Genomic DNA, 12,257 nt, shown 5'->3' on the forward strand with positions numbered 1-12,257 from the left:
AGAAAACACGACTGCTACGGGTCAGGCCGCTGACATCAACAATATTAACAACAGAGGTAGGGGGAAAGGGCACCTCCTTCCCATCCTCCAATGCCACAACATTGTAGCGATAGGGGACCGCTTTATCAGAAGACTATGGCATAGGGCCAACTGGTTTAATAATCAAAGAGGGGGAAACCTTCTGCTTGCTACCATCATATCGGATGATAACAGGCTCAGGGATCTGAAATACCGGAGATATTACATTGACTTCATCATTATCCTCATCAACATTTCGATTTTGAAGTATCTCAATTACTCCTTCATCCAGCATTTCTTGGATGTCTTTACGGATTTGGTGACATCCCCTTTGATTGACAGTGCAAACACGACATCTGTCGTGGTCGTGCTCATAGTGACTGTATTCACATAACAGTCTGTGCATCTCGACCAAAGATTGTCGAATATGGCTGGCATATTTGACTTTGTATTTACCAGGGCAGCCCTGGACCATGTTGACAGAGGATTTCCCATGCTCGGGCAATGGGTTCTTCTTCACATTAGGACCTACGTCCTCGAAACACAAGATACCACATCTCATAAGGTCTTGAACCTTAGTCTTTAGTGGGTAACAATTTTCCACGTCATATCCGGGAGCACCGGAATGATAAACACAGTGTAGCTCAGGCTTATACCACCACTGAGGGTTGGTAGGTATAGTCGGTGGGTCTCGTGGAGTAATCAACTTCCTCTCTATCAAAGAGGGATACAATTCTGCATAGGTCATAGGAATAGGATCAAAGGTGACCCTCTTCCTCTCATAGCTTGTACTGGCTTGATTGTTATTTCGAGGCTGGTAGGTCTGTTGTTGAGGACGGTGTTGTTGTTGTTGATATTGTTGATGTTGCTGTTGCTGGTTATTGTTGTGATGCTAATATTATTGATTATCTCTGAAAACAGGTGCTATGTGAGCCACCTGGTGCTGGTTACCGGTAGAACGCACGGTTTTCCTCCTTACCGAGGGTCTTCTAGGTTTAACATGGGAGGTCACAGCATGTGTCTCACCATCTTTCTTCTTTCCAAACGCCCCATATCATTTGGCAGAAGAACCTTCTTCTCTGGTCAGGCGCCCTTCCCTGACTCCTTCCTCCAGACGCATCCCCATGTTCACCATCTCGGTGAAATCAGAAGGAGCGTTGGCAATCATCCGCTCATAGTAAAATAAGCTCAAGGTCTTTAGGAAGATCTTGGTCATTTCTTTCTCCTCTAGTGGGGGCACAATCTGTGCTGCTAACTCTCGCCACCTCTGGGCGTACTCTTTGAAAGTTTCCTTATCCTTCTGGGACATGGCCCTCAATTGATCCCTATCGGGAGCCATATCCACGTTATACTTGTATTGCTTGACGAAGGCCTCGCCAAGGTCATTGAAGGATCAGATGTTCGCGCTGTCCAAGCCCACGTACCATCTCAGGGCAGCACCGGACAAACTGTCCTGGAAGTAGTGAATGAGAAGTTGATCGTTATCGGTCAAAGTCGACATCTTCCTGGAATACATAACCAGGTGGCTGAGAGGGCAAGTATTTCCCTTGTACTTTTCAAAGTCAGACACTCTGAACTTTACAGGGATTTTGACATTTGGGACCAAGCAGAGTTCAGCAGCAGACTTGCCGAAGAGGTCCTTTCCTCGGAGAGTTTTCAATTCCTTGCGGAGCTCAAGAAATTGATCATTCATAGCATCCATCTTTTCATAGACATCTGGGCCTTCAGACGGCTCAGAATGGAAGATGGTGTCGTCTACTCTGGGCATAGTATGCACGACAGGAGGTGGAACGGCAAGGACCGGGCTAGATGCTGGCAGAGAAGCAAAAGTGGGCGTAGGACCCTCAGGAATAAAGTTGGGAGACATCCCCAAGGAAACCTGGCTGGCATAGCTGTTGGTGCAAAGTGAGCGCTGGTGTAGCGGGGTATTCGTTACCATTAGAGATATTGACTAAATCCAAGGTAAATCATACAAGTCGAGTCGCCACTGCACTTCTATTTATCCAAAGGAATGGTTAGAAAGCGAACAAAAACCTAAAAGTTTTATCGAATCAAAAACTAGTAAAAGAGAGTCAGAGATCTGGGTAAAGGGGTTGGTTATGCAATGGGAAGGTGTTAGGCACCCAAAATATCCTAGGTACTCCTAGGGAGCCCTTTTCACATTTGTTGTAAGGTCGGTATTTTGTGAAAATTTGTTTGTGCAAACATGATTGAAGAGATGAGAGGAGAATGTACAAATTTATTTACATTTTGCGTTTGGATGGATAAACCCATTGCCTACGTACCATCTTAAAAAGGTAGGATCAAAACCTCGTAGTTCGGGGTAAAAATCTCAAAAATGAGTTGGTGAATTGATTGGTCTAAAAGCTTTAAGGTCTTTTGTTATCCAAGGGATAAAACTCAACCTAAAACCACAAATCCACCATGTGAGGATAGCTTCAACATGCTAGTGAGGGGTTAACCCTATAATAAGCATGGAAGACTTATTGTCCATCACTAAGGATAAAGGTGAGTATTACATCTATCTCAAGGATAACTCAAACCTAATAGCTAAAGGTTATGAAAAAAAGTGATTAAGAAAGTGGCCATTGAAACCACAAAAAGCATTTGAATGGGTTATATTTACCAATGAAAAGTATTTACAAAATGGTCAAAGTGGACTTAAAGATTCAATTCAAAATAAGTATTATGAAAAAGAAAGTTTGAAAATCAGAAGCATAAGGCTTAGGTTTCTAATGTTGAAAACAAAGGTTAAATGTTTGCACAAAAAGTTTTTACTTGGGTTAGAGTGGGGAGAAGAATAAGAATGGCTAATGTCCTAAACATACAAGAGGTAAAGGAAAAGAGAACAAGACCACAAAGGGAGTTCCTTTCTTGAGATCATATTGATGATCCAAGTAGCCCCCATCCTTTGGAATAAGTAATCACACAAAACAAAAGCTCAAGCAATCAACAATCAGATGAACTCTTGGAAAGCTTCTCAAGGTAACTTGGGTTCCTCTCTCTCTTAGGAGCTCATGGCAATGGTTCCTCAATTTGGCTCAATGTTGGAATCCCTAGCACAAAAACACACATATCAAATGGTTATATTAACAATCAAAGAATGGACAAGAGGGAGTTTAGAATATGGTCCTTTCAATGTTCATCTTCAAGCCTTAAGCATTCTAAAGGCATGAGGCCTAGTTGCTCTTTGACATTTAAGCACTCTAAAGGCATGAGGCCTAGTTGCTATTCAAACTCCATTTGCTTGGGTAAAATCCTAAAGTCTAAGTCCACTTTGTCCAATTCTTTGCATTTGGTTCACAACAAATAGACAAACACAAGGACAAAAGATATATACACAATTATATGCTCAAGTGAGCAAAAGGCAAATGGCATTAACATAAACATGTGCTCCAATGAGCAAAGGAAAAAAGCAAATGAATAATATGTACAAGAATGATAAATTGCATAAAAGTAAAGTGAAAAAAGTAAATGTTAATAGTTAGTGGTTAATAGTTAGTGTGCCATAGGCAAATTTAGCGCTATGTTAAGCAATCGTAATTGGACTTATGTAGAAGTCACAACTATCTGAGGCCGGTCAATAATAATGTAGGCAACAACACAAGTTAGAAGTCTTGATTAGTGAACCAAGTTCCAACAACTTGCCATGCCAAAAGAAAAGAGAATTGATGTTGTATTGGCTTAAGTCCTTTGCATGATTTAGGAAACAACCTATCTTTAATGCAAAGCCATTCACTAGATCAATTGATCAAGATGAATTAGATTTGAATCAAGGAAGGTTAAGTCTCCCTAATCAATACTAACTTATCAACCTTTAACTCATTGATCAAGAGGAAAGAAGAAGAAGAAGGAGATGAATAATGGATTATGAAATGGAAAGATTAAAATGCATAAGGTGAAATAAAATGTACCAATCCATGTGTGTTGACCAAATGACATTGAAAGTCAAAGTCAAACAATGAGAAACTAGAAATGGGATGAAGATTGGAGGTCAAACAATAAGCAAAATATTTTTGGCATTTTTTTAATATTAAAAATAAACTTGAATTAAAAATAAAAGAAAGGTCAAACTTCAAAATCACTTCAAATCAACTTTGAAAAGTCCAAGTGATTTATCCCAAGTTCAACAAGGTCAAATAAAGTTTGACAAAAAATTTCAGCATTTTTAAAAGTCAGAAACTATTTTTAATCAATTAAAAATGAATAAAAATAACCTAATTGAACTAAAATCTCAAATAAATCTCAAATCAATTAAAAGATTGATGAGAATATTTTTCATAGATCCATCATCATTCAAATAGGTTAGGGAAATATTTTTGTATTTTTTGAATATCAAAAACAATTTAAATGAATTAAAAATAACCAGAAAAGAGAAAATTCACAAAAAATATCAAATGACAAAATAAAAAATATTAAAAATCATTTTTAGAAACTAGCATTAAAATGGCGACGGATGCAATTGGTCCCATATTTTTTGGATTAAAAATGAAGAAGTTATGAATTTTTGAAAATAAAGGAAATAAAAGAAATTCAAACAGAAATTAGAAAATTCAAAAAAAACAAGGAGCGTCTGATGGAACTCATTAATTGACGTGGCAACATCTAATGGTCCAGAAGTGAGTTTCCATGGTAGGTCCAAGTCAATGCGAAACACCAGAATTTAAAATAAGTCATAACAAGCAAAGGTCAGGATTAGATCTGGGAAACTCAATCCAATGGTCCAGATTTGATCTGGCAAGGAGACGGTGGCCAGCGCCACCGTCTTCTCCGGTGAGCTTGTGTTTTCCGGCCAAAGTTGCAGACAACAAAAACTTAACCAAATGAAGCGATCCTCATATCATTGGAAAGCTGGGGTGATGTACATCACCCCTGTACCATTGGTTTCTCCTCTAGATCCTCATAGAGAGAGAAATCAGAGAGAGAAAATTATGGTGTTTATGCTGAACTTCATGGATTTCAACAATTGAGCACTCAAAACAAATGCCTCTATGAAAAGGACTTCAGCCAACACAATATCCAAGCAAATAGATCAAGAAATAGTGAGTTTCGAAGAAAAAACCAGTTAAAGAGAACCTTTGAATTGTGGTGATCTGAGCTTGCTTCCTTGCTTCCTTTGGCCAAACAGAGCTTCAATGGATTATGAGAGAGAGGTCTAGGAACTTTAGATCTAGAAATTCAACCAGATTTAGTTGAATTTCAGATATGAGAAATTTGAATGAAAATGAAATAGTTCCTTTGGTGAGAGGTTTGGTTTTCAATTCAGCAGCATTTCAGGTTGATTCATGGATGGAAATTGAATGGAATGATGCTTCTATTTATAGATGGAGATGCAAGGCAAGTGTGATCAAACTCGTGTGCATGGCAAGAGGATATTCATTGCATGGGCTTGCATGATCATGTAGAACGCCCAAATCCAATGCCAAATGCAATCTGAAGTATAATTGAGCTGAAATGGACGTGTAGTTGGCATTGCATAGGCTTGTGTAATGAGTTTTAACATGTTATGCATAGTTATGCCTAAAACTTCTCCTCTTCGAAAATGCCATTTGCCAAATCCAAACATAAGCATGTGAGTAATGGTTGGAAAGCTCTTGATGTAAGGAACAAATGTTATGTTGGGCAAAAATCCATTTGAAGTGTGGAAATTAGTGAATTTTGAGTTTAAAGTGTAAGGTGCAAAACATGCAAAGGTGAGGTTCCCAAATTTGGCCAATGTTCAAGCCCCTATGTTTTGATGATTCAAACCTCAAATGAAAAAACCTCCAACATCAAAGTTGTATATATTTTCAAGACAATAAAAGTGGACTTAAAGTTTGCATCATTTGGATTTTTGATGAAAGAGTTATGGGCACTTGAAGTTGGACTTTTTTGACTTTCAATGCATTTGGTCCAAAGTGACCTATAATGTTTTGCATTATCACATGTATTTCCTTTGAGATTTTGAAATTTTGTTCAAGATAACATTTGAATTAGACATCTTAAGCTTTCCAATTCATTTGATCCCACCTCAAAATCATAAAAAATGAATGAGTTATGTTCTTGGGAAGTTGACCCTAAATTAGGGTTTCAATCAAAATGACCTATAATGTCTTGGAATGGATGATGACCTTCCAAGCTTTAAATAAATTTTTGATGAACATGAAAGTTGTTCATATTGTCCCTAAGAACATTTTTTCTTTTGGGATCATCTCCATTTGACCAACACATAAAAAGTTAGGTCTCAGTGTATTTCAAAATAATCAGATGAATTGACTGATCAACTTCTCAAGTCCACAACTCATATCTTGATGAATTGATGATTGAGGGCACTCAAATAAGTTCAAATATGCATGATATGATGAATTAAAGAACTTACCTTGATATTATTTGACCATGGGTTGAGGTTGCTTCATGAGCAAGGCATTGTGGATGATCTGATGAACTAGGGTTTCCTTGGGGTACCAACCTCAAACCCTTTGACTTGCTTTGATCAAAATGATGAATTGAAATGCTAAGGAGGCATATTTGATGGATGAGAGATTTGGGAACCATTGCTATGCTTGCTTTCCTCTTCTCTTGGCCATATCTTTGCACCAATGATCTCCTCGAAGCTTTTGACCTTGTGATTGCTCAAGCCATAAACAAAAGATGTTAGTGACATATTTTTATGCTTTTTGGTTAGTAAACAAAATAAGAAAAGCAATAATATACAATTCAAGCATGCTTGGTGATCTCAAACCACTCACGAGAGGTACCATCCCAAAGGCAAGGGGAACCAAGATGCTTATGATCCTTGAGGTAATGCAAATGCAATGTTATGATACCATGAGGGATCTTAGGGTCAAAATTGGGGTCTTACAGCTGGCCGCAAGCACGGTTGAAGAGGCAATCTCAGAGATGACTGCCCTCTGGGGAGGAGTTGAAGGTGTCGGAGACGACTGGCTCTGGTCAGCCATGAATGACTCCATTAGGGCAGTCAATCTGGCTACTTCCTCCTTAAGCTCACAGTTCTCTTGCTCTAAATGATCCATTAGTCTTGATGCGTTGGCTCGGGTGTAGTACTGGTGAGTCAGCTTGTCTTCAAAATAAATGAAGAACACAAAGTTAGACCATAGAAGCCTGAAGCAAAACCTGCTTATGCGCATGATGCATGCAATGCTTGTCCATATGATTTATTTTTTTATTAGAGGAACTTTAGAGTCCTATTTGCAAATATTGAAAATATTAATCATTTAGACACATAGTGAAATATCACATCAATAATATTTGGGAAATATTTTTACACCAAAGAAGTACAATCTTGGTAACCTAATACAAGAGAGAAGGAAAATGAACATCCTATGGAACCCTAGAAACAATCATCTAAAGCTCTGGATACTGGGAGATAAGCTGCACGAAGCCTCTTCACCTCCCTCTCGTAGGCTGCCTCCATATCTGCCTTCTCTTTGGAGAGTCAATCATACTTCCTCTTCCAAAACTTGGAAGACTGAGGAAGAAGAGAAGTCAATGCATCATCAGGCTCATCAATAACCTAGTGCTCAAGGAACTCTATCAAAGCATCCTTCTCTCTAATCTGCTGAAGCAACTCCTCTCATTCACGGATCCAGGCACGTGAATGATCTTCGTCTCTCAACTCCTCTACTCCTTGGTCAGGGAGGGTTGAATGCCGAACCACAACCAAAGGTGTAGGTCTCGGATACTCATAAGGCATGAGGTACTCGGAATCTCTCCTCCTAACCCAAGAGGTATAGGGTTCCAAAGCAATACAGTTCTTCGGACCAAGCTTCTTCCTTCCCTTCCTATGGATCTTGCGCCAAGCGCGGACCATTCTGCCCTTCAAGCCTTGGGGATCTTTACCCTCCTGGAAGAATACACCCTCTAACAGAATGTTATTAGGTTTATCCTTTAGGGGGAACCCAAGCTGACGACGTGCCAAAATAGGGTTGTAGTTAATCCCACCACATGTACCAAGAAGAGGCACATTGGAGAATTCACCACAAGAGTCGATAATCTGCACACCATCATATACACGGTTGTACCAAAAGATATCATCATTAGTGAGAGACATAAGTCTCGTGACCACCGTAGACATCCTTTGTTCTCCTTGAAGGCGATCGTCTGTGGCAAGTGCGAAATAAACCACTTGTGCAACATAGGCAAATAGCACACAATGGTACCACCACCCTTTGCATTCCTCATATGCAAAGAAAAGTAAGTGTCACCCAACAGAGTCAGAACGGGATTAAGAGTAGAGAAAATCCTAATAGCGTTCACATCCACAAACTTGTCGATGTTGGGGAATAACACTAACCCATAGATGAGAAGTACAAATATGGCCTCAAATGTGTCCTCACTCATGGCCTTCCCATACATAGTAGCTTGAGCAATGAGGAACTCAGAAGGGAGACCTTGAATTCCACCTTTGGTAGTCACATGAGCACCAACCAGAGATTCATCTATATACAACATATCAACTATCTCTTGAGAAATAGGAACACTCTCTAAGCCACTGAACGACAACTGGTCTAGGATAGGTATGCCCACAAGATAGGCATACTCCTCAAGCGTGGGCAAAAGCTGGAAATCTGGAAATGTGAAACAACGGTACAAGGGATCATAGAACTGCACCAATACACTCATCAATCCTTAGTCCACTTGAGTAGTCAGAACAGACAGAAACTTCCCATAACGAGCCTTGAAACCCAAGGGATCTAATACATAGGATGTCAAATTCCTTAGCTCTTTCAAGTCGGATTGTCTGAAACTGTACTTCTTCGTATTCCTTCTTTGTTTTTCCATGTCTGACAATTTGCAAATAGACCTCTTAAGTTCCTTGAAAATTTTCTCATTATTGATGATATGGATGCAAATGGGTGCATGAATGCATGGATGCAACAATCACACTCAAGGATCAAGCAAAACACACCAAACAAAAGGTCATGGGATGGATCAAGTCATCCTTAATATCAATCATCCATTTTGGTGGATTATGGTTTACACCTTATCAACACCCAAGTTCCATTGATATTAAGGATACAAGAACAGATCAACCATGAATCAAAGGGTTTGTTGCAAGTCACGAGCATGGAGTCTCGGTTAAGAACCACCCAAAAGGGAGTGTACTAGGGTTAAAACCTGCCAAACATGTTCTACAAGAGGTTCCCATAGTCATCATCCCATCTTTCGGATATTATCGGATAAACGACTACTCGTATTCCAAAAATATTCTCAAGAGAGACTCTTATGAGTGTATTATCACGTAATAATCGTATCAAATCTTACACTTGAATGACCTTCGCACTACGTCCTAAGAATAGGCCAGGATGGGCTTGGTAAACTAAGATCCTTGGCTTCTAAGGTCTATATTTGGAAAGAGTAATGTCTAACCACGACTACTCGTGTGACATTATTGATCCCAACATGACCCCCACCAAGTGAATGGGCTTGCAAGTCAACTTGCTAAGGAATAACTCCACACAAGTTGACAAGACTATGCCATTCTCCTATCCTAAGTGCACTCACGTTCGGGTATAGAACTCATCTCACAAAGATCACCAAGCATACAAGGAATTAATATTCAAGCAATTCAATCATTACATACAATACAGTAATCCCAAATTGCACAAAAATATGTCACAAAATAATATACACAACAATACAACAAATATGAAAAGTAGGCAAAACCCACTAGGCAAATCTTCCCCAGCAGAGTCGCCACTTTTCTGTAGTGGGGTATTCGTTACCATTAGACATATTGACTAAATCCAAGGTAAACCATACAAGTCGAGTCGCCACCGCACTTCTATTTATCCAAAGGAATGGTTAGAAAGCGAACAAAAACCTAAAAGTTTTATCAAATCAAAAACTAGTAAAAATGTCAGAGATCGGGGTAAGGGGGTTGGTTATACAATGGGAAGGTTTTAAGCACCCAAAATATCCTAGGTACTCCTAGGGAGCCCTTTTCACACTTGTTGTAAGGTTGGTATTTTGTGAAAATTTATTTGTGCAAACATGATTGAAGAGATGAGAAAAGAATATACAAGTTATTTACAATTTGTGTTTGGATGGATAAACCCATTGCCTACGTACCATCTTAGGATCAAAACCTCGTAGTTCGGGGTAAAAAATCTCAAAACAAGTTGGTGAATTAATTGGTCCAAAAGCCTTAAGGTCTTTTGTTATCCAAGGGAGAAAACTCAACCTAAACCCACAAATCCACCATGTGAGGATAACTTCAACATGCTAGTGAGGGGTTAACCCCTATAATAAGTATGGAAGACTCATTGTCCATCACTAAGGATATATGTGAGTATTATATCTACCTCAAGGATAACTCAAACCTAATAGCTAAAGGTTATGAAAAAAGTTTTAATGATAAAATGGCCAATGAAACCACAAAAGTATTTGAATGAGTTTATATTTACCAATGAAAAGTATTTACAAAATATGGTCAAAGTTGATTTAAAGGTTCAATTCAAAATAAGTGTTATGAAAAGAAAGTTTGAAAATCAAAAGCATAAGGCTTAGGTTTCTAATGTTTAAAAAGAAGTGTTAATGTTTGCACAAAAAGTTTTGGCTTGGGTTAGAGTGGAGGGAAGAAGAAGAATGGCTAAAGTCCTAATCATACAAGAGATGAAGGATTAGAAACAAGACCACATATGGAGTTCCTCTCTTGAGATCATATTGATGATGCAAGTAGCTCCCATCCTTTGGAATATGCAAGCAAAATAAGTGTAAGCTCAAGCAATCAACATAATCAAACAAGCTCTTAGAAGATCCCCAATGGCTCTTGTATCTTTCACTTTGAATGAACATGGCAATGGTTCTTCAATTTGGCTCAAATAGGGTTCCCCTAGCACAAAAGCACACACATCAAAAAGTTCCATGGAGCAAATCAAGAATGGACAAGAGTGAGTTTAGAGATTTGATCCCTCTAATCCATCTTCACCATTAAGGTCCTTTTACTCCAATTTTGCATAGGGGATGTCCTAGAAACTAAGTCCATTTGTCCATTTTTTGCATTTGGTCCACAACAATCAAAACAAAACACAAGCACAATAATATATACACAATTATGTGCTCAAGTGAGCAAAAGGCAAATTGCATTAACATAAACATGTGCTCAAGTGAGCAAAGAGCAAAAGCAAATGAATAATATGTATAAGAATAGTAAATTGCATAAATGTAAAGAGCAAGAATTAAATGTTAATGGTCAATGGTTAGTGTTAGAGTTAGTGTGCCATAAGGCAATTTAGCGTTATGTTAAGCAATCGTAATTGGACTTATGTAGAATTCACAACTATCTGAGGCCGGTCAATAATAATGTAGGCAACAACACAAGTTAGAGATTTTGATTAATGCATCAAACTCCAACAACTTGTCATGCCAAAAAGAAGATGAGAAATGATCTTGTATTGATTTAGGTTCTTTGCATGATTAGGAAGCAACCTATCCTTAATGCAAATTCATTCACTTGATCCATGATCAAGATGAATTAGATTTGAATCAAGGAAGGTTAATCCTCCATGTATCAATGCTAACCATCAACCTTTAACTCATTGATCAAAAGAGAAAAAGAAGAAGAATATTAAAGTACATTAATGGAAATGGAAAGGAATAATCAACAAGCATTGACCAAAGATAGAGAAGATCAAGGTCAAACAATAGGAAACAAAAGCACAATGAAGATTAGAAGTCAAGAAACAAATAAAACATTTTTGGTATTTTTCAATAGTAAAATAAAACTTGAATTAAAATAATAAAGAAAGTTCAAACTTCAAACTCACTTCAAATCAACTTTGAAAAGTCCAAGTGAATTATCCCAAGTTCAACAAGGTCAAACAAAGTTTGACAAAAAATTTCAGCATTTTTAGAAGTCAGAAACTATTTTAAATCAATTAAAAATGCATAAAAATAACCTAATTGAACTAAAATCTCAAATAAATCTCAAATCAATTAATAAATTGATGAAAATATTTTTCATAGATCTATCGTCATTCAAAGAGGTTGGGAAAATATTTTTGTATTTTTTTGGATATCAAAAACTATTTAAAATGAATTAAAAATAAGCAGAAAAGAGAAAATTACTAAAAAAATATCAAATGATAAAATAAAAAATATTAAAAATCATTTTTAGAAAGTAGAAATTAAAAGGATAAAAATGAAATTGGTCTCATATTTTTTGGACCAATAATAAAGGAGTTATGGATTTTTAAAAAGAAAAGGAATTAAAAGAAATAAGAAAAAATAAAATCAGA

Source organism: Lathyrus oleraceus, chromosome 5 (assembly GCF_024323335.1).
Source record: "Lathyrus oleraceus cultivar Zhongwan6 chromosome 5, CAAS_Psat_ZW6_1.0, whole genome shotgun sequence".
In the NCBI taxonomy this organism is placed as follows: Eukaryota; Viridiplantae; Streptophyta; class Magnoliopsida; order Fabales; family Fabaceae; genus Lathyrus; species Lathyrus oleraceus.